Consider the following 21,876-nt stretch of genomic DNA (forward strand, 5'->3'; position numbering starts at 1 on the left):
TACTATATATATTTAAATGGTCTTCTCATTTAAATAACAGATTAAGATTAAAAGGTTATCCAAATAAAGACAGGCCAGAAGGCTACTATAAACTACGTCATCTGTGTCGACCTTCACGGACTGATGCATTCCAAGTTATATATTATACAGTATATCTATCCAAGGAGGAACATATATTTCTCCTGAGCTTAAGGTCATGACCACTGAACATACAGTAGATAAATCAGATAAGAAGACAATATGAGACAGACCCTCCTGTGTTGACTTAAACTGGAGTAGTCGGCTTTATCATTATAATAATATGAAAACTTAATTTCATATTAAAGATTATAGGAGAAGAGCTCCTTGCATTCAAAAGTCACAGGAGTGGGGTTCACTTCCTAAGTGAAAATTGTATATTTGAAGTGGTTCACCTTTGAAGAAAAATATTTTTCACATTCAGACCTGTTTTCCAGAAGGGAGGTGCTCTCTTGCACAGACTTTGCCAGTTCACCGTTAGCAATGATTTTTAAGTCACAGTGTTATTCCCTCACGTTCATCCTTAAAATGTGTATTTTTCCATAAAAACATGTAACAGTCACTGAAATTCACTTAATAATGCTAGTATTTACCACAAGAGAATTCATGATCTAAAAATTAGGAAGAAGCCTGATGATACAAAACTGCTGTAATAACAAGCTGCTCTTTAACATGTGGTAGAGAAGGAAAAAATAACTTGCTCTGATATTGTGGGGTTTATGCCAAAGATCCTACAATGCTTCTCAAGAAAATATCAGGTCAATGAACAATCCTACATTGTAAGTACAGGGTGTGGGGCAGGAAACTTTAATACAGAGGAATTAAGAAACGGTCAGATTTTCTATCCTGTTACGGATCTGGCCATGTCTTAAATGTCACACATTCAGAACCCGTGTGAGGTCCATTATGGGGATCTTAGTTTAAAGGCTCCTGTGAGAGAGAGTTACCTGTTACCTTACTGGTGTTGGTGTACTGGTTTGGAATTTCCGATGCAGAGGTAAAAGTGACTCCTTCCACTCCATGAATATGGTTTGATGAGCTTGACGGGAATAATGCAAAAAACAATTGCCTTTCCCATCATCTTCAGCGTCTTTAAGTTTTCTCCGGGAGATCTTTTGATCAAAATGTGTCTTGTGTTGTTGTTTTTTCGAATACATTGTTTTCTCACATCAATAGTTTATATTTAAAAGTGATCGGTATTGTTTATGTTATGCAATGAGTTGGCATAAGACGATTAACTAGAACCAGTTTTTACCCACCAGTTTGCTTTGTTTGTAATGAAATGTACATACCTGTTCAGTACAGGCAACGCTGAATATCGTTACTGGCCAAAAATATCTGAATTGTACAGCAGTACTGAAATACTCTTTAGATATCTTCTTAAGTTAATTCCCCAGAAGAATGAATAAATAAAGTATGTACATCTTTATAGCTATACTGTACATACTGTATAATACAAAAAATGAACACATGATGGCACTGTAATGCTATCCACACAGTTCGTACAGTATTTCACGAGCCAGCTATAGAAATGTCTGCAGAGTACAGCTAACATTAAACTTACAACCTTGTGACTTTGGAAGTTGACTTTACTTTATTATGCTCCTATCTCAAATATCAGGCAGAATAAATCTCAAAAAATGAAGTCTGATATTAAATAAATAATCTTAAATGTCAAGATTGTCTGCCGAGTATCATAGCCCACAGTACAGAAATGTCAAATGTAATGGATCTTTTAGAACTGCAGTAGGTTTACAAGAGGCACTGTTCACAAAATGAAAAGACCTTGACATCTGTTTGCAGTAGACGTCTTGGGTTATTTCTAACATTTTGGTGTGTAACTTTACAATATACTGTACAGTACAAGGTGTTTCCCAGTGCCACACTGTCTGTCAGTATTTGCTTAAAATCTGACAAAACAAGATTACTGCAAAATTTTCATTTCCACACAGAATTTCATATGCTCCTCATTGAAATCATTCAGCCAACCAATTAGGTAAAGTATTGTATGCAGAATAATTACAGTTAAACTGTCATTAAAAATAGACTTCAAATCAGCAATTCTCTGTATATAGAAAGCAAAAAGTATCATCTACATCATTATCAATATTTGTAATAATATAAGAATCCAAAAATTAAAAATGTTATATTATATTAATACTATAACTTTTCCATCTTTCGGATGAGACAAAAACTGTGTAATTGTTCAGTTTTGGGTACTCTGCTGAATGTATTTTTAAATGAAACAATTAAATAATCATTTCCAAAAATGAAAACAAATTAAAATGACACCATTTTACTGTTAGTAATGCTCTTCGTCTTTCTCCCCATTTGGCTTCACTGTTCCCTCTCTGTCTCTCGCATCTATCAAACACTGAACCTCAAAAAACGTACCTTTAAATATTAATGTTAAATTTTCCTCAAATGAATGACAATTAGTTCAAAATGGACCTATAGATGTGGATACAGGTAAGAGCAAATACCATAAAATTACAATAAAAGTACAATGGAACCATTAGAATTAAAATATAGGAAATTGCAATGCATGTACTGTACACTACTGTATGTGCATGTGAAGAACACACAAAAAAAAACAATCAATCCATGAATGAAGTAGTATGCACCATAACAATTACAAGTATAAACAAGCAATGTATGTAAGTTAGTAATGGCAACACTCTGTCAAAATGTGTTCCATGTTGCCAGATAAAAAGGACTACAGTACATCTAAATGACTAAATTCATCATTAAATCTATGCAGTGACAATAGAATTACCACCTTCTAGTCTGATCCTGTCAGTTCTTAGAAGCTACGGAGGACTGGGCCTGGACAGTACTGGGATTGGAGATATCTGGAAATCCAGGTGGCTGCTGTCAGTGGTGTTAACCACTAGGAGGGACTCCTGACTCTGGACTAGAAATTCAAACCTTGTGAACTTTTATAGTGACCGGCGTTATTTTGGGGGATGAGATGTTAAGTTGATGCCAATGGTAATGGATTGTTAAAGATCCCATGACACTATTCAAAAGAGTATGGGTGTTACACAAAGTGTCCTGGCTAAACATCACTCTGGGCTTGTACAATCTGGCCTACCTAAATTATTCCCTTAGTTCAACTGGTGAGACAACTTCTCACTTCTCTACCCAATGTGTTGTGTAGTGATATGCTGGTGCATACTACAGTAGCTGCTACGCATTACCCAGGTGGGCGCTGCACTTCAGTGGTGGATGAAGTAGATCTCCTCAAACAAATAAAACAGCATTGAAATCTTTTGGTATGAAGACCACTATACAGTACAGATGCAAGGAGTTGTTTTTGATGTTGTTGGCGGTATTGATGTTAGTATACAGTAATACAACATACTGTAGCAGTTACTGATCGTAACAGTTACTCCAGGATATACAGTAGTTGAGCAGTGAGAGGCTACAGGCTTTAGCTGAACAGATATGTGTTGCAGAGGTACAAGATGTTAGTCAGAAACTGATTAGGTGTGATTTCGGTGGGTAGCTTATTCCATCACTAAGTAGTGAGAATTACTAAGCTCTGGAAGTAGAAGTACAATGATTGGCAAAGAGGAGAGGGCTACAGGGGATATACTGTAGTATGAGTGACTGAAACAGAATATTGCAGGACAGTTTTTAAGAAACAGGTGAATTATGTTAATTTCAAGAAACTACAAGAGTATGCCATAGAGGAAATGTGCTATAGACGAGAGGGGTACAGTAACACATGATAATTACTGATGTTAATTAAGGTTTATCTCAGTTATCCCTACAGTACTTTAACATCAACAACAGAAATGAAATCATATGGGTAATTTCTATTTTAATATTATAGTGGATATTTCTCTGTAATTTTGCTTACTTGCTCATTGATAACTGATTGAGACACATTTGAGTGACACTGACTGACTAAATCTCTAATTTAGTAGGAGCTGATTGGGTGGAGATAATTAGGTGGTTTGACCTTTTTGAAAGTCAAGCCTGGTGAAAACCAAAAAAAGAAACAGATAAAAATGCAATATGACATACTTCGCAGGAGAACACATTTATGCCATTGGTATGTTGGAGGTATGTCTGCGTAGGTGGACTCACCAGCAGTGCCGCCGGGTTCTCTTAAGCAGTGAATCAAGATTTTCTGTAGACCACCCTGCATGCAGAATGACATGGTAATTGTTGTGTAAAACATCCCAATGAATGGGGAGGCCAACTGTGATTTTCCTGGGAGGAGTGTCTAGACGCTACAGCAACCTGACTGCATGCTGCTACAATGATCAAGTCCTGGGATTGGACTTGCTGCCCTTCCTGTGACCTCTTCCTTACAGGACAAAGTTCCAGCAGTACAATTCACCATCCTCGTGCTACTCATGGAACAGAACTATTCTTCAGAGATGGGAATGTGAAAGATATGACGTGGATGCACTCCACACTACATTTGAAATCCACTGAACATTGATGGGATGAGCTACAATGTGTTTTTTTCTAGGCTAGCGTGAGTCATAGATGTACTCCTTGACTTGCTTTTAGTGGTGCCCACACACGCTGCTAGTCCGGAACTTTCACAGTTCAGCCTCTGTTAATCAACCCTCTTGCTAACAAATGTTAGTCAACAGAATTAATTTACTTCATGTTCATCATCTATTCAATAAAATGTCGGTGCGCCTCCTACAAAAAGGTTTTGCCATTTTCCTGACAAAAACCTTGTGAATTTGCTGCTGACAAGTTTCTTTTGATGCTCAGTATGTACAATACGTATTGGTGTCTTTCCCGTACAGTAGTTTCATATTTGCTTCTGTTAGTAGAAACCTTTTGACAGTGTTTGAATACAAAATCACACAATAAATGTGACAGGATGACATTTATTTATTCTTATGTTGCCTTTTTTACTCAAAAAAACATTTGAACAAAAAATGTGTTCTATTGAAATGAAATGATGATGATTCTAGTTAATAGATGCATTATTTCCTTTTCCACGGTTTTGACATAGTGTGATTAAGAGATAAAAAAAACTGTCATCGCAGTTAAACCATCCGGCAAGACAGCTTTACATCTAAACTTTAGTCCACAAAGCAAACAACAGCCCCATTAAAACATGTCCTTCATATCTATCAGCTAGTCTCAGAGATTGTTCAGGAATAAAAGGGGTTTACTATACAGTAAGACCAGTAACATACAAACTATATGGCTGCATGGAATGCAATATTCTTGTATCTATATTTTCTTTTCTTAATAAACCACAATCTGTTCATTAGGAAACTACACAAAATGCAATCCACTCATGTATAATTTGTGGATCAACTAATTAGATAAACTTACATGACTGAGCAAACATGATTGCACGCAAATATGAGCACGTCTAACAGTTGCTTAACTGCAGTACTGTATAGAAGCAGAACGGACTAATACAGTACATTAAACATGTCTCATTTAATGTGTTTTTGGTCTTACTGCTCCATCGTGCACCTCATATTATTTTATACAAACTGAAAAAAGGGCACGGTCCTCTGACACCCCACGGCATTTCTTTCTAACAGCAGGACATACAGTACTGTATACAGCGACCGGGTACTGCCCTTTGCGGTGCCACTCTCCCTCTGGGTTACACAGATGGGCCCTTTAGTTCTTGAACTGTTGTAGCTTCCAGCTTAGACTCTGTTCAAGTAGTGGGAATGCTTTGATTTGTTTTTCCTTTTACCTACAGTATGAGGTCATTGTTGCAAGCTATTCTCATGCAAGCTGTCAAACCACAGATGGAAAAAAATACCCCTGCTCTTATCCGCTTTCTGTGGATCCTCTGGGTATCGTTTATCTGTGGTCATGTCAGATGTCCATGTCTATAATTTGGGCACGGTTGAGGATTTTTACTTTAATTCGGAGTTATACACTGTAAAAGCATTTACCTTAATACAACAATTACTTTGGTTATACAGTATAACACAGTATAGGTAAATCATAAAACGTAATGGAATTTGTATTAATTCTAACGTGGTGGAGGGGTGAAATGAAGATTTTGTGGTCATATGGTATTATTTATTTGTGAGACAGTCTACATAAAGTATTTTGTCTCCAGTATGAGCTTTAAACGAACGAAATTTTGTATTTTTTATTATTGTTCAAGGCGTCTACTCACCTATGAGGGAACAAGTAATAGGTTTATTCCATGCTGAAAAAAAGAAGAAAGAGAACACAACGTTTCGGCCGTGGAGCCTTCTTCAGGTGTGAGCACTACTACTCACCTATGAGCTTGACCACTAGAGGGGGATAGTGGGCAAGTTTTAGACGGAGCTCAAAAACGTGCAAGAGAAACGCCTCAATAAAAAGTGCAGAAAAAGGGTGAAAATCACAAACAGGAAATCGAGCAGGTCAAAGATAATTTTAAGCCATCATACTGAAGTGCGGCTTTTCACGCACTTTCAGAATTCTACAGGTGTGGTTAAATTTAAAAAGGACGTTAATAAAGGAATTAGGATGACCTTTTTCCAAGCCTCCTGTTATTTCCTCTGGTGATGAAAACACGAAAACAACCCTGCTATGTGAGTTATCGACAGCAAGGACGAGCAGCGCCTGAATTCTGCTTATTTTTACTTACAGTACAGACAAAACTTTTTTTGCAAACTATCAGCATTTTAAAATGAAAGACAACGCAATGGTTTTTCTGTAACAGTTTTCTCAAATGTGTGGCGTGACTGATTTAAATTGTGTCAGACAGCTCTTGGAATTTGATTCATAGCTTTGATGGACGTATTTAATACTTTGCTAGAAGGTATTTCCTAACACTATTTCCTGATAATTTTTGTTTGTTTTTACATATTTCAGCTACCGTGTGTGTCCTTAGTGACGTTGTACGATTATTTTCTACGCTGAGGGTCTAACGATCCAGCTGTACAAGGGAGCTGGTACTGTGACTGGGCGCTGCGTTTGGGCATGTCAACCTAAGATCAGTTTTGCACTGACGCATTGTGTATCATGCAATTTAGGGCCATACAGTACTGTATGTGTACAGTAGGGAAACAAGTGCTAGATAATGGCTGTCACACATAACCTAGGTGGGTGCAACACTTCAGTTGTGGATAATGTGGCTGCCTCCTACACATAAAGTACAGTAGCTCCAGATTGTTTGGGATGAAAAAGCACTATACGGTATAAAGCCAGCAGCCATATCAACATGCAACTCACAACTGGCAACTCACTGAAGCTAAGCAGGTGTGAGCCTGGTCAGTGCCTGGATGGGAGACCTCCTGGGGAAAAACTAAGGTTGCTGCTGGAAGAGGTGTTAGTGCGGCCAGCAGGGGGTGTTCACCATACGGTCCACGTGAGTCCTAATGCCCCAGTATAGTGATGAGAACACTATACTGTAAACAGGCGCTGTCCTTCAGATGAGACATAAAACCGAGGTCCTGACTGTGGTCATTAAAAATCCCATTAAAAATCATTAAAAATCCCAGGGCGTTTTTCGATGTTACCCTGGAGTCCTGGCCAAATTTCCCATTGGCCATTACCAATCATGGCCTCCTAATAATCCCCATCTATGAATTGGCTACATTACTCTGCTCTCCTCCCCACTGATAGCTGATGTGTGGTGAGCGTTCTGGTGCACTATGGCTGCCGTTGCATCATCCAGGTGGGGCTGCACATTGGTGGTGGTGGTTTACCCCATTACCTGTAAAGCGCATTGAGTGGAGTGTCAAAGTGTAAGCAATTATTATTATTATAAAGGCAAGAAATTGTCATCATTATTATTGTGAAGTTCTTGCAAGCTCAGTAGTGCTTTGCTGTTTAGGATTAATAAATAAGGGACATTTTCCACGTTTATCTGCGATCAAGCCCTGTTATCACAAGAAACACTTCAAGAAACACTTTGTATAGCCAGAACTCCACAACACAGTTTTCAAGTTTTAGAAGGTTTGTTTTTTTGAAGAGACAGTGGCCTATCTCCATAAAAATACTTCTACGCAATGAGAAGTAAAAGAAGGAAAAAAAACAACTCTCTAAGCTAACAGAAAAAAAAAGTGAGTGGTACAGTAGGTGCCAGTGCGGGTGGGAGATTATGCAAAAACATGGAGAAAAAAGTCAAAATGATTTTTGTCCTCAAGAACTATGGCAACCCCCAATGCAAACAGGGAAAAATTACTCATTAACGTAATCCCCTTGAAAAATGTACAGAATACTTTAGTGCCCTCACCAGACGGTGATGGGACACTGAGTGGACAAGCAATGGGGCTGGTGACGTCAGCTTCAGGAGATAGATGGGAACCTGTTTGGGATAGTGGGGAGATATCAGGGACATTAACTCCTGGGACTTGGGGGGAGGACATGTTTATGTACATGTTGTGCAGGTGTGACTGTTCGATGTTTCCCCATCCTAATTTGTGATCTCAGACTCCACTTAGAAGAGCTTTGATCAATGGTCTTGATTGTTTCCCACTCATCCTTGTTGGTTTGGGGAACACTTCAAATTCCGATGCCCAGAGAGGTTCAGATATAGATTGCGGAAATGCTCAGTTGACACCCCAGGTAGGGTTAGGGATAGCATTCACACATTACTTAGACAGTTTTTAACCTCAGAGCTGGATATTGCGGCTCAAGTCATGTTTAGGAAATAAAGTTGCATTCTCTTGCAGTAAATGCCCCGCCATCTACATTGGAGAAACAGGAAGGAGACTCGGAGACCGCTTCAGAGAAACACGTCAGGGCTGTGAAGATTAAAGATCTCTCCAAGCCCATTGTTTCTCATTTAACCTCTGACAGCCACGACCACTCTAATCTCTCCGTCTGTGTTCTCAAAGACGGTTTTCCGAACTCATACAGTACATCAGAAAGACCACCGAAACCAAAATTATTCTGCAGCTAGGATCACACATTCTCCCTTCTCTTAACAACAGACTACTGTTCTTTTAAATTCTCTTCATTCATTGGAAGTTTCATTTCACACCTCTCTGCACCCATTCTGACTTCACACCTCTTGATTGGCCTCTCTTTCTGTCCCCTGCTCCCGCCTCTCACTCCTCCTCCCTCCCAACCTTTGTTCTCCCGCTTACCTTTGCCTACTGCCCTGTCTCTCTCACACCTGAAGAAGGCTCCACGGCCGAAACGTTGTGTTCTCTTTCTTCTTTTTTTCAGCATGGAATAAACCTATTACTTGTTCCTTTAGGAAATAAAGGCCCAGCTTCAACTTCCACTACTACTCTACTTCCTTGCTCTTTGACACTGGAGTGTCTTGTAGTCTACAACTGCCTTTTCAGTTTGTGATAATTGCATTTTGTGAAGTGTTAATTGATAACACATCTTTGCCTTCACCCAAGAAGTCAGCCTTTTACAGGCTTACAGTATATGTAGCTAACTGATGCCATGGAAAATTACACCATCAATTTACAGTGTCGAAACCCAAGTGCAAGACATCTACTGAAACCACTTCCCCTCTGTTTCTGTTGTCTTTCATTAATCATGATCTCCAATTCAAACCTCTGTGAATTGTCAAACCTTTCTAATCTTGTCTTTGCCTCTATTGCAAGTCACATATTTTCCACCCACAAAATACATATACAAGTAAATGTGGCCTCATACTTTTATTGAACTTTTGCACACAGAGCTTGTAAACACATTTCTCTATTGTAGAAGCTGCAGCCACGCTGCTCGGTATTTGATGTTAGACAAGGCTCAGGCCTGGACACCTTATCCCACATCGTAAATATTTTTTTATACAGTATACAATATATAGTTATTTTTATCTATTGTTCAATTATTTGTATTATTTGAAATAAAATGCAAACTTGAGTCCTTTCAGAACACACAACATAGCTTGCAAGTACTATAGTATGACAGACTCTAGTCTCTAGAGCCTGTCATCAGTGACCAAATGGATACACAACATGACAACAAGTGTTTGGCAATTAACACAAGTGCCGAATGGATGGTATTTAACAGGATGCCAAAAAACAAGACAATAACAATCCCAAGGACAATTAACTTTACAAGCCTGAAAGGCATAAAAGACATAATAATATCCTACAACCCAGATAAGGGCTAACAACTCTCTTTCTCCACACGTTCAAGAGTCAAAAACTATTCATAATAACAATAATTAAACATTTTCTAAATTAAAATTTAAAAAAATATACAGTTTACCATGGCCCTATGGCTTTAGATATGCAAATACTAAAATGCAATGAAGCAAATAAATCGCATAATCAATGAGTCATTTCATTTCTGTTCATATTTAAAAAACATACTTGGTCTAATAAATATATTACAAACAAGAAGGAGGCCCTTAGAATTAATCCATTTATGTCTTGAAGAAATCTAGAGTATGAACTTTGACATTATGGGTTGTCAAGGTCTCCTGATTCCAGACTCTAACAACCCTTTGGTGAACTAGGTTACTCCTGGTCCGAGTTGTACTGTAAAAGGACTTTCCCATAGTTTCTATTTGCACCCACTGGTTCACTGCTGGTTCTGAAGAAGTGCAATGATTTTGTCAGTGCCATTAAGGAATTTGAAACCTTGAAGGCTTTATAATATGGTGCTCAGTAGACCTTACAAACTTCCATTAGCACATCTTATGACTAAAAAGGTTAGTTTAATGACATGTTTAATAGTATTTATTTTGATTCTTCCCTGTTTATGCACTTATAAATGTGTATCTATGCTAATCAATTGTGCTGTTAGGCTTTCTATGTGAATTCTTACAGAGAATAATGAATTTCTGCTCCAAATGCCTTAAGTCCATCATGCATAAATATGGCAGTTGAAATATGAATATAACCTTTTCATTTTATGAAATGTCTTTGCAGTTGAAACATACAGTACCAATGCTACAGACAAAGAGGATATTTTTTAATACAGTAACAAAACATGAAACAATACTCGTAAGAAGGTGAAATACATATTTCAACAAGTATCACTTGCAAATAATCTTTTTCTGCTGCTACTGTTTCAAATAATGGCACAGTTCTCATGTTGTAACTCACAAGTTATTACACTATATGTCATCAATAAAAATATTTAAATTTGCTTTTTTCTCCCTCTTATGAAGAGTGCTTAAAATCCTGCAAACAGTAAATGTATTTGGAGCATGATATAACTTTCTTTATCTAGTTTAAACATAATTGTTTGATTGTATTTTCCATATTATTATATTCTACTGAAGGTGTAAACTGCCTCATATGAGCCACCATGAAATGTGTTCTAGAAATCGCACTAATTACAGTTTTTTACAAAAACATTATCGTAAGCCACTACTGTAGATTTATTCCCTTCGGACTTCAGTTTTAATGTTTACATGAATTTACACATTTTCAGTTGTCTAAAAGACCTCTCTAATCTTTAATAAAGAATATCCACATTCAATTTATGTTCTTTACTGTGATGTCAGAATACACGTGGAAGATACTGGTACCACAGTATAGAGTAGTTTTTCCAGACTACCCATTTACAGGATGTGTTAAAATGTGTTTAAATAATGTTCATCATTTAACAACACACCCGTTGTGCAAGATGTAAAACAGACAGGTTCTGCGATTGTTGTTTGTTTCCAACACTCTAAGTATCTTGTTAGAGTATTACTAAAAAGACAGCCTTATTTTATTTGTCCTTGCATGATAAAAATCCTATAATTAAGCAGTCCGAGCACATAACCATTTACAGTACAAATGCAATACATATTCATTTGTATTTATTGTATTTATTGCTTTAAATAGCACACAAGGAAATGAGAGACCGAAGGGGCCTTGGTAGTTTATATGCTAGTGTTGCCGTCAGACGAATGTTAAAGGATGACAAGGAATACTTAGAGTATTGACTTTATTTAGCTTTTTCTGTTCATTAATTTTCAAACCTGAGGTTCTGGCTGGAGAGCCATTGCAGTTATTTATTACATGTGACAGGAGTGATATGCATTCTGGGTAGAGATATTGCATGCCGGTGAAGTGAAATTAAGAAGAATTGACTGTCCAATGCAGCTCCATTATGAAGATTTACAGCTTTCTACAAGGTACCAATGTGCAGAGGCAAAATCACACAGCATGTGCCTTACCAGTGGTGAAAAGCTAAAAGAGCCGTTAAATCAATCATCCTCTTCCTCTGGTAATCTAGTGTATCGAGGATATTCTTGTGGGGCTGACCAAGCAGTATATTTTGAATCAGAAATGAAAGAGACACTGAGACAGAAATAAACAACTGTGCAGAACATGGTAATCTATAACCACAGTGTTTCTAAATAAACAGTGAATGTGTAGGGAATAAAGTATAGAGTTATTCTGTCTTTCTGGATTCTCTAAACAGCTGACATTGGTGATTTGATCACCAATCAAAATTATTATAAAAATATCCTAATGAGTGATGAATGTTCTTTTTTTTTAAACGGTTTGAATTATTTTTCAATTTTCAACCCTATTTTACTATTTTTAAAAAATGGTTGGAAAGGTTGGAACCCTATTTTTGGTATTATCTTTAATAAAGAAACGCCTCAAAATATGATATTCAATTTTGAAGAACAGTTATTTACAGATGACAACACGCAAAGGAACATAGTCACCTGAATTGCAGTATACAATTGCGTTTGAGAACATTCCGTTTCAGTTCAAATTAAATAAAAAATTTCACAATGCTTTCTTGATCCCATCAGACTCAAAATTTGTTTGGGCCCAGTTTTGATACATAGCAAATAATAAAGCAAGAGCAGCAGAAAGTCAAAATTGAAGAAAGAGACATTTAAAAAAGAATGATTTGGCACAAAATAAAGCTTTGGGCATTTGCAGAGCGGCAGAAAGAACAAAAGGCTAAACGCTGTCAATCTCTGTCACTTTCAAATATGCAGTGGCAAACTAATACAAATTTTCAGGTCAACATGACTGAGAACGGAATCGGATGCATTCAAATGACATTTAGCTGCCAAGGGAGGGTGAAGCATAATAGAGCAATGATGACACAATTCACATACCTTAATTATAGTCATTACAGGAAACAATTTGAAACACAATGTGCAGAGTAAAAACAAGAATTCTAAAATAGTTTTACATTTTTTAAAATAATTAAATAGTTTTATTTTTTTTCAAAAATGAATACTGTAGATACATATTATTACTAGCATAAATTGAAACTTTCTGATGTATATAAATTACTGTACACTGTATATACATTATATAAATACAATATATACATTTTATATAGATATTTAATTTATAAATCTAAATTAAGGGGCAATAATTATTACCATTCTTGAATGAATAGCTGCATTGTCATTTATCAATAATGACATACTGTACAGGCTGGATCAGTTAGAAGACGAAAGGCAACAGAGTTTCATCTAAAACATCCTGTAACCATTACTTGAATACTGTACATCATAATCAGAAGTGAGGGTTTCTTACAGGAAAGGAAAAACTTCATAGACTTTTACAGTCTAGTTGCATTTCTATTGTGTGCACTCCAGATGTACCTGTTCCGGTTGTCATCCCTCCTCTAGAGGGCGCTCCAACCTTTAATTATTAGTTTCATTATTACGTGGGCCTGTCTCCTGTTTAACCCGTCACTACTGTATATACTGTACATTATGTGCCTCCTAAGCTCTGGGCTCAGCCTTGGACGATGGACGCCCAGAAGCCCTACCAGCGGGTCCAGGAGAGACCTGACGGCATGGGCTTCATCACAGCATGCTGACCATCTGGGTGCTCGGAGCGCCTGGCCTCGTCATTGTGTTTTTAACTTCACTGTTCCCGTTCCTGTTCCAGTTCCGACCCCGGTTCCTGTCTTTAGCTGTTTGTCTTGGATCGATCTCCAGGCTACCTGGACTTTGGACTGCGCCCTTTTTTTCCCCTTTTGGACTCCCACTGGACTTGTTCGCCTGCGCTCCCCCTTGCACCCGGATCACCATCGGCACCGCCCCCTGTCTGTCCTCCCATCCATTCCCCTCCGTGTTTTCCCCGTAGCCCTTCTCCAGTCTCTTCCGGATTAAACCGTCTGCATAGGGTCCTAAATACGCACTACACAGGAGTCAGGACCGGCTCCCATAACAGTACCAAAACTGAACAAGGTATTAAAAACACTATCTGCAGTAAATGTGTTCAGGAGTACAGTTTGAGCACTAGGGCCAGAGCTTTCCGAGCTGGAGCCTGGGCCCTGTCTACGCTCGACCCTGAATGGGACCTACCAAAGGATAACGCAATGCCAAAGACTGGCATGCTTTAATGGGCTGCATTTCTCCAGGATTGAGCACAAGAAAGAGGACCTGGTGGTGATATTGTTTCATGATTCTCAGAGAGTGATGTACCGATTCTTTAGTCAGCACCTAACTCTCCTACATGGCAGTGCAGAGCTCGTTGATTTTTAACCAATGGAGGATCAGGCATGAACTGGTAGCATGGTACGTTCAAAGCGAATATCACAAATGACTAAACATGTTCTTATTACACAATCTGGATTCTTAACTCCCATTTTAAAACCACCTTTTTGGGCAAAAGCAAGTATTTTTGGAATTTTCTGCTCTGAATGTTTCCAAAAATGAGATTTGCAACCCACATAAGAATGCACGGCACAGCTGAGGATGAGAATTGTGGCATATTTCATTTCCTTTTTATCCACAAAATACAGTGAAAACTTTTTAATGCATGGTAGTGTTCAGAAGTGGTGTCAATATCCCTTGTACTTGTGTACATTGCTCAATACACCCTAATCTACAAGGGGGGGGGGGGGGTTCTACGCCACTCCCCTTGAAACCTAAGGGATGCAATCATTTTATTTTAATTTGTTTCAAACGTGAATACAATTTAAAATGAGTCTTATAGACCTCTACACTTAGCTTGTACCACAACATCACAGTACAAGACAAGTTAAATAAAAATACTACAGATATTTTTGAGAGCAACCAGCAATTCCTTGTTAATGTTCCATGAAGGAATTTCTTATTTAGCTTTATTGACACAAAGCCTTACCTGTGCTGACTGTCTTACTGTAATGTTACAAAAAATACTTGTTCCTACTTTGGCATACCTCAGTCCCAAATTTTAAATATTTTGTCCAAAATTATTTTTTTAAGTTACTCCAGTGAAATAAATACATAAAAAAACAATATACAGTACATCACTCATCGCTGTTCAAAGAGCGTGGGTTACAAAACATTCCTCTCTTTGAGAATGAGGGTTAAGGGTAATACATAAAATTAGCAATGTACAGTAACTGTAATATTAAATATCGAATACTTAAACGTTTCCCCAAATGTTTTGTTGTTTTCAAAATATTTACATAGGGATGTAAAATAATTTGTACATTTAAATATTCAGTTTTTTGAGACACCATTAGAGAAAGCAAAAAAAAACTTCATTCCATCTAGTTACAGTATGTACATGTGTTCTGGTTTTATAATTAAATTGGTTGAATATTCTGGTCTCGCCCTATGATGACACATTTATACTGTAAGTTAGATGAATCTGTGTCAATTGCTTCAAAATGTTACTATGTATACTTGTTTATCAAGCTGTCTATTAAAACTTTGTAATGTATATTACTGAATACAGCTTAGTAAGGGAGTATACCTGCAGATCATGACAAGAACTGAAAACTACACATCTGCTTTCTGTGGTGAGGAAAAAGTGTAAGAAAACTGTTCTTGTTTGTTTAAATGGGAGACAATCTCATTATGTTCTGGCCTGGGCATTTCAATTCGTGGTGATGGAAGGAAATGGGCACTGCATAGAAAGTGGAGAACAAGACTTTATTTTGATTATTTTCTTTTTATCTCTGAAACTGCCTGTGTATTGCAATCGGTTAAGTCGTAATAAATACTGATGTCAATGTGTGGTGTCTCCGAGCCTGGACTTTTTAACCTGACAGGCTCCCTGATCCTAGATGTGTGAATTGATTTATCTGGCGAGGAAGTAGTCACGACCAGAAACCTTAACCACTTCAATCACAGCTGTCATGTTGAAAACGTTGTTTTTGGGTCAACTTACAGTATGTGGAGTGTCCCACTTTAGAAAAAAAAGCCTATAAATCTTGGAAGTCTGCAAATAACAAACACATTGGTTAAAAGGCAGCAGGCCACCACCGAACTGTTAAAAATCTCCTCCGCATGCCGTGCCTCGACCAAGATCTAATGAGCTGCAGCCAGGAACACTTTGTTAGTCACCCAGGAAGGGAAATGCCGCCAAGGGACTGGGGAAACAAAGGCTTCTAATCCCAGACAACAGTACCAGAATCATCGCTGCAGAGAGGTTGGCCCCACCTCTCTGAACAGCATGGTATACAAACATATTACTTTCTAAATCATGAAGGGACCTCATCCTCAGCTGAGTCATGACAATTCATCAGAATTTAATTTCGGCTTCGCCAGACTCAAGCTGCCTGTCATTTGTCCCTCAGAAGCTGATGCACTCTCATATTTTAACCCCGACAACATTTTTCACACATCTTGGATATTGTAGACTGAGACTGCAAAAGGACCCCTGAGGATGGTAACGGGTTCTGCAGATCATCTGCACCAACCAGTTCAACCTTCTGAATCAGGACTATCACCACTTGCAGTTCCTCTGGGACTCCAACCCAGGTGTCATGATCGCTAACCCCTCCTCTTAGGTGCTCCAGCCCTTCCTTGTTTTCTCCCATTGTCTGCTACCTGTTCCCTATTCCCGCTCCCCCTTAAAAGCCAGACGCGGACTTCACTCCTGGTTCCTCATTGAATCACGTTTCATGAGAGCCCAGGGTCCTGCTGCATCTGGCTCCGTTATGGTTTAACCTTCTGTTCCTGATTCCCTGCCCCGCCAGTCCCGACCCGGCTCATGCTTTTAACCCTTGGATGGATCTACTGGCCTTGGACTCTACTCTTCCGTTTGGATTCCCCGTTTGGACTTTGGCTTTGTTTGTTCGCCCGGACTCACTTCCCCAGGACACCTGCTCACCTCGGACACGCCCCCCTGTATCCAGACCCATTCCTGCATGACTTTCTCCCTAGTGTATCTTCACAATTCCGGATCGCGTCATCTGCATAGGGCCCGGAAAGAACTGTTCGTGACACCAGGTCCCCGTCAGATGAGAAAACACCCAAACACCCAGGACCCAGTAACTCTCGAACTGGTTCTTCCCACAAAAAGGGTGGAATCTCATCTCTGAATCTGACCCTGGTATTCAATTCAATATTTTATCACCATGTCAACAAATCTGTTTGGAATTTAGCCCAATGCCTCCCAGATAAAAACAAAAAAACACTTATTACACAAACAATGTACATATTATTCAATCAGTCATACCCTAATGAGATCCTAACTGTGCACATAAGAGGGATGAAAACTATAATCCTGACCATTTTACCCATCATATAGACAAAGATGAGAGATAATCAGCCACCCCATTCAAAGAGAAGCATGCATTCATTACTCCAGCAGGTGTGCTCCAGTATACTGTGCATTGCAATGTGATTGCATTTTTAGCCACTTGGATGATTATTTGTAGCCTCAAATTGGGCAGACACCATAAGCACTGTCAGGGAAATGTCATCGAAGGTCATTATATTCTTGTCCATTTGCAGTAATCAGGAGAAAACATGGCTACCCTGGAGAAAACTACAAATACCATGACTCCTTTCCCTGACAGTCAGCAGACTCAGCCCTGTGTCATATGATTTTTCCAGACAGTACAGAAACAGAACCTCCTTAAGGGCCAACCATGCAACCCATTTAGCAAAAATACCCCCCTGGCCATGAGAAATCATATTATATCTGCCAAAAACACTACTTACAGTCTCACTTGCTATTATTTTACGATTACTTTACCTTTACCTTGATGTGAACTAATTTACTTACTGGGCACATTGAGATCACCTTTCAAGGGTTAAATTGTTCCTTGATTTTATTTAACACTATTGTGTTTTTTTCCCTTATGATTTTTGTCTTTTTACTGTAGAGGTGCTCTTATCACCTCTTTTAGAAGCTTTAAGAACATTGTTACTCTTGCTTCAGTAATTACAGTTATTTTCAACCTATCTAAAATAATTTAGATATCATTCCTTTTTTTAACAGAATAGACCTAATCACAATTGTACAAGAAGGCTGGGTGGAAAATCATGTATCCTTATAATGCCTGTAACTCTTACCTAAATTCACTTTTCTTAGTTTTTCATGAGTAATTGATAAAATTACATAACAAGTAACAGTGAATTAAACAATGGAGTTCACTGACAAGCACCCTTTACTTCACTGTGTAATGTAGCTTGGCTGGGGTTTCCAAATTTCCCAGGGGCTCATGCCAGCTCAAATAATATGAATCTGAGGTTTGCTGTACTTTACATATCAGCAGAAAGGACACAAATACTGGCAAAGGAAAATCTTTTTTGACAGGAAACTCTGTCCCCAGTTTTGCTTTTAATGAATGAAACATAAAAAGGATGTGTAGCATTATTATCTTTCAGAGCAGGGACAGGCAAGGCAGCTCCGGTCCCTGGAGGGTTGCAGGGTCCTTTGAATTTCAGTCAGGAGAATGTTAGAAAGGTTACAAACCACTTTAGCCATCTAGAGCCAACCCTCTTGGTAGTTAGTAGTTAATTGAGCCAAAGACCTCATACAACCATTTCCTGAAAGAAAGCAGGGTATGGCTTCAACAACATGGCCGGGCAGCTTGTTCCACATTTCCACAACTCTCTGGATAAAGACAATCCAAAGATTTACTCAGTTTATGTATTATATCAGTTTTACATACACCCCTATGTAGTTTCCACTATTCTAGAGATTTTTGTAGAGACTGTTAAATTAATTTTAGAATTTACAATAGGACAATTTGACACGTATGTTATTAAAAAAACATTATTTATATTGTCTTTTCCACGGAATTAATATCAGGTTCACAGTATTATGATTTATTTTATTTATATACAGTATACCTGTACATCTTACTGTCACGACTGTAGTCCCTCCCCCCTTAAGGGTGCTCCGGCCCTTTCACTTCGGATTTGATTTTGTGCACCTGTCTCCTGTTCCCAGGGCACCTTAAAAGCCAGGCGCTGACATTAATCCAGGCTCTGCATCTGATCTCAGTATCGTGCGAGTCCGGGACCTGGAAGCGCCTGGTCCCGTTAAGGTTTTAATCTCTGTTCCCGTTCCCATTCCGCCGGTTCCGACCCGGTTCTTGTTTTTATCTAGTCTGTTTTTGGATTGACCTCCCGGTTTTGGACTTTGCTTTTGTTTTGGATTCTGCATTTGGATTTCTACAGGATTGTTTATATCTGGACTCACCCCCCTGAACACCAGCGCACCAAGGACACGCCCCCCTGTTTTGATCCCCTGTTTCCTACATGGCTTTCCCCCCAGTGTTTCTTCACCATTCCGAATTGTGTCGTCCGCATAGGGTCCGGAAAGAACCGTTCGTTACACTTACAAGCTCTGTCTAAACAATGTTTCTTTTTTTAAACATCTAAGGGCAAAGGGTTTAAAAGATTTAGCTGAGTAAAAAAAATAATTTTGAGAAGATGAAACAACATGCTGAATTTTGAATTCTCATTAGTTATGAGTCTACTTCATGATAAATATTGCAATTGCCAAGTCTGCATACAAAAATACAGAACAAAACAGCTTTGGACAGAATTATGCAGCATATTACAACAATTCATATTGTTAAGTGACAGATTGGCTGCTGTTACTAATAGTTTTCATCACAAATTTTCTTTGAATTCAGTAGTGAAGGCCATTACAGTTGGCAGTATGAGCATGTTTGCTTGTAACATTTGCTGTGTTCAAACAAATGTACCTTTTCACAACAATGTATCAGAAACCTATGCATGTGTGTTTTTTAAAAAATAAAGAATATTGATTATGAATACATGGTAAATGCATTGGTATCTTTTTAATTGAGTGATGTTTCATGACTGACACACTGGAGTGACTGAATGTTGCATCAGCACTAAATTACCTCATCGGTGAGATTTTATTGGGTACATGTGATGTGATGATCTAACCTGTTGAATGTCAAGCCAGGTAACAATCAAGAGAGAAAATGTAGTAATTTCCAATCTGGCAAGACATTACAGCCAAGCACAGGCTGTCAGTGATAGGCCATGATCTGGGAGACCACGAGTCATGACACTTCACCAGGATCGGTGAGGTCAAAATGTGATGTTCCCTGTGGGAGTTTTTAGTCCCTGCAGAACTCCACTTGTCATTATTGATGTAATCCCCTCTGCACAGTGCTTCACTGATCAAGTCCTGGACTTGCCCGTCCTGACGTCTTAGCCACATTCTCCTGCTGCTGGCATGGCCACACCTTTCTTACGAAATCAGAATGTGATAGTAATAGGATGCCCGTGGAAGCCCTGATTTCCAGACCGGGGTCTCATTAAGCATTGATGGGTGACATGTGGCATCTAGGATCATTGAATAGACACATGCCTATCTAGGCTCTACAAGAGGAGTAGGACAGAATCCCTGAGGGAGAGCATCTACAATCTGTTGCAAAGCATGCACTGCAGATGTACAGCTACCATGGATTCCAGCAGTGGCCACACACCCTACAGGCCTGTAATTTTCGAAGTGCACTCCAAGTGGATGAGAAATGTTTATCAGCACAGCTACTCATATCTCTTAAAACGAGTGCACCTGCTAAAGAAAAGATTGTCATTTTCCTGTTCATAACTTGTAAATAATACTTTTTCTACAATAAGTGGTTTCTTTTAATACTCAGTGTACAGTATGAGGTGATTATGTGTTGAATTTCTGCAAGCTGTTATTCTTTTTTAATGCCAGTGGAAATCAGGGGTTCATGTGACATACTAAAGAGTGATAATGCAATTCTGATGAAAGCAGGAAAAATTACTGCAATATAACTATTAATCATTCATGGATGAGATTAGGATTGTGGAAGGTGTGACATTTAGAAAGGGCGCAGTTACAAATAATCTTGTAATACCTTTATCATGCAGTGTTGTGTGACTCCTGGCTTGAAAACTATCAGGGTTTAGGCCAATTGTAGTATTATCAAGCCCCTTCACCTTGCTAATATGCACAAACTAGTGATATCACAATATTTCACAATAACTCAGAGCCAGTCCCATAAAGGGTGCAAAAACATGGGCTGAGGCTATTTTTAAAGTGAGGTTTTAATGAGTTATTCTACCAAATGTAATACCATTATGAACCTAGCCCATAATTTAAAAGTGGACATTTGCAATCTTATGCATGCAGTTAAAAACCCAAAACAAATTATTTATTTTACTCACTGTGAAAATGTGTTTAACTTTGCTATTTTTTTATGTTTCAATTTAAAATGTGCAGTATCAGTGGAACAGCAAATAGTTTTTTTGTTGTAAGCCCAGCCATTGACATGCATTTTAAAAATATGTGTACCAGTATATACACATTGAAATAAATATATAAATATAAGTCTGCTTCGAATATATATAATCTGAAAAATGATTTTAAACCAACAAAATCTGTCTTAAGTATTTTTCTTATATTTTCTTACTATATTCTTTAAAAATACATTTATAGTTAATCCATACTAAACATTGCCAATCCATTTTTGAAAGTACAACGGAATTACATTTTTGTACAGTACATCTCCAGAAATGGTTCTATGTTGTGTTTAAAATGTTTTTAATTATGTTTGTTGTTTTTAAGAAAATAGACTCTGACTTAAATAATACATTCTTTGTAGACAAGATAACAGCAGAATAATGTAAGAAAATAATGCAGCAATATCAATTTGAGCATCCATTTGTCACATGTGGGCAGTGAAAAGGGGCAAGAATATGACATTTTATGTTAGACCCCGAGGCAATGTGGTGACTCAGAACAAATAGATGCACTGGGTTTTGTTTCACTGCTTCCAAGAGTCATTCAAGCATAAGGATGATGTAACTTCATCATAGCCGGATGAAAGCTGTGT

Source organism: Atractosteus spatula, chromosome 1 (genome assembly GCF_055471065.1).
Source record: "Atractosteus spatula isolate fAtrSpa1 chromosome 1, fAtrSpa1.hap1, whole genome shotgun sequence".
Classification (NCBI taxonomy): Eukaryota; Metazoa; Chordata; class Actinopteri; order Semionotiformes; family Lepisosteidae; genus Atractosteus; species Atractosteus spatula.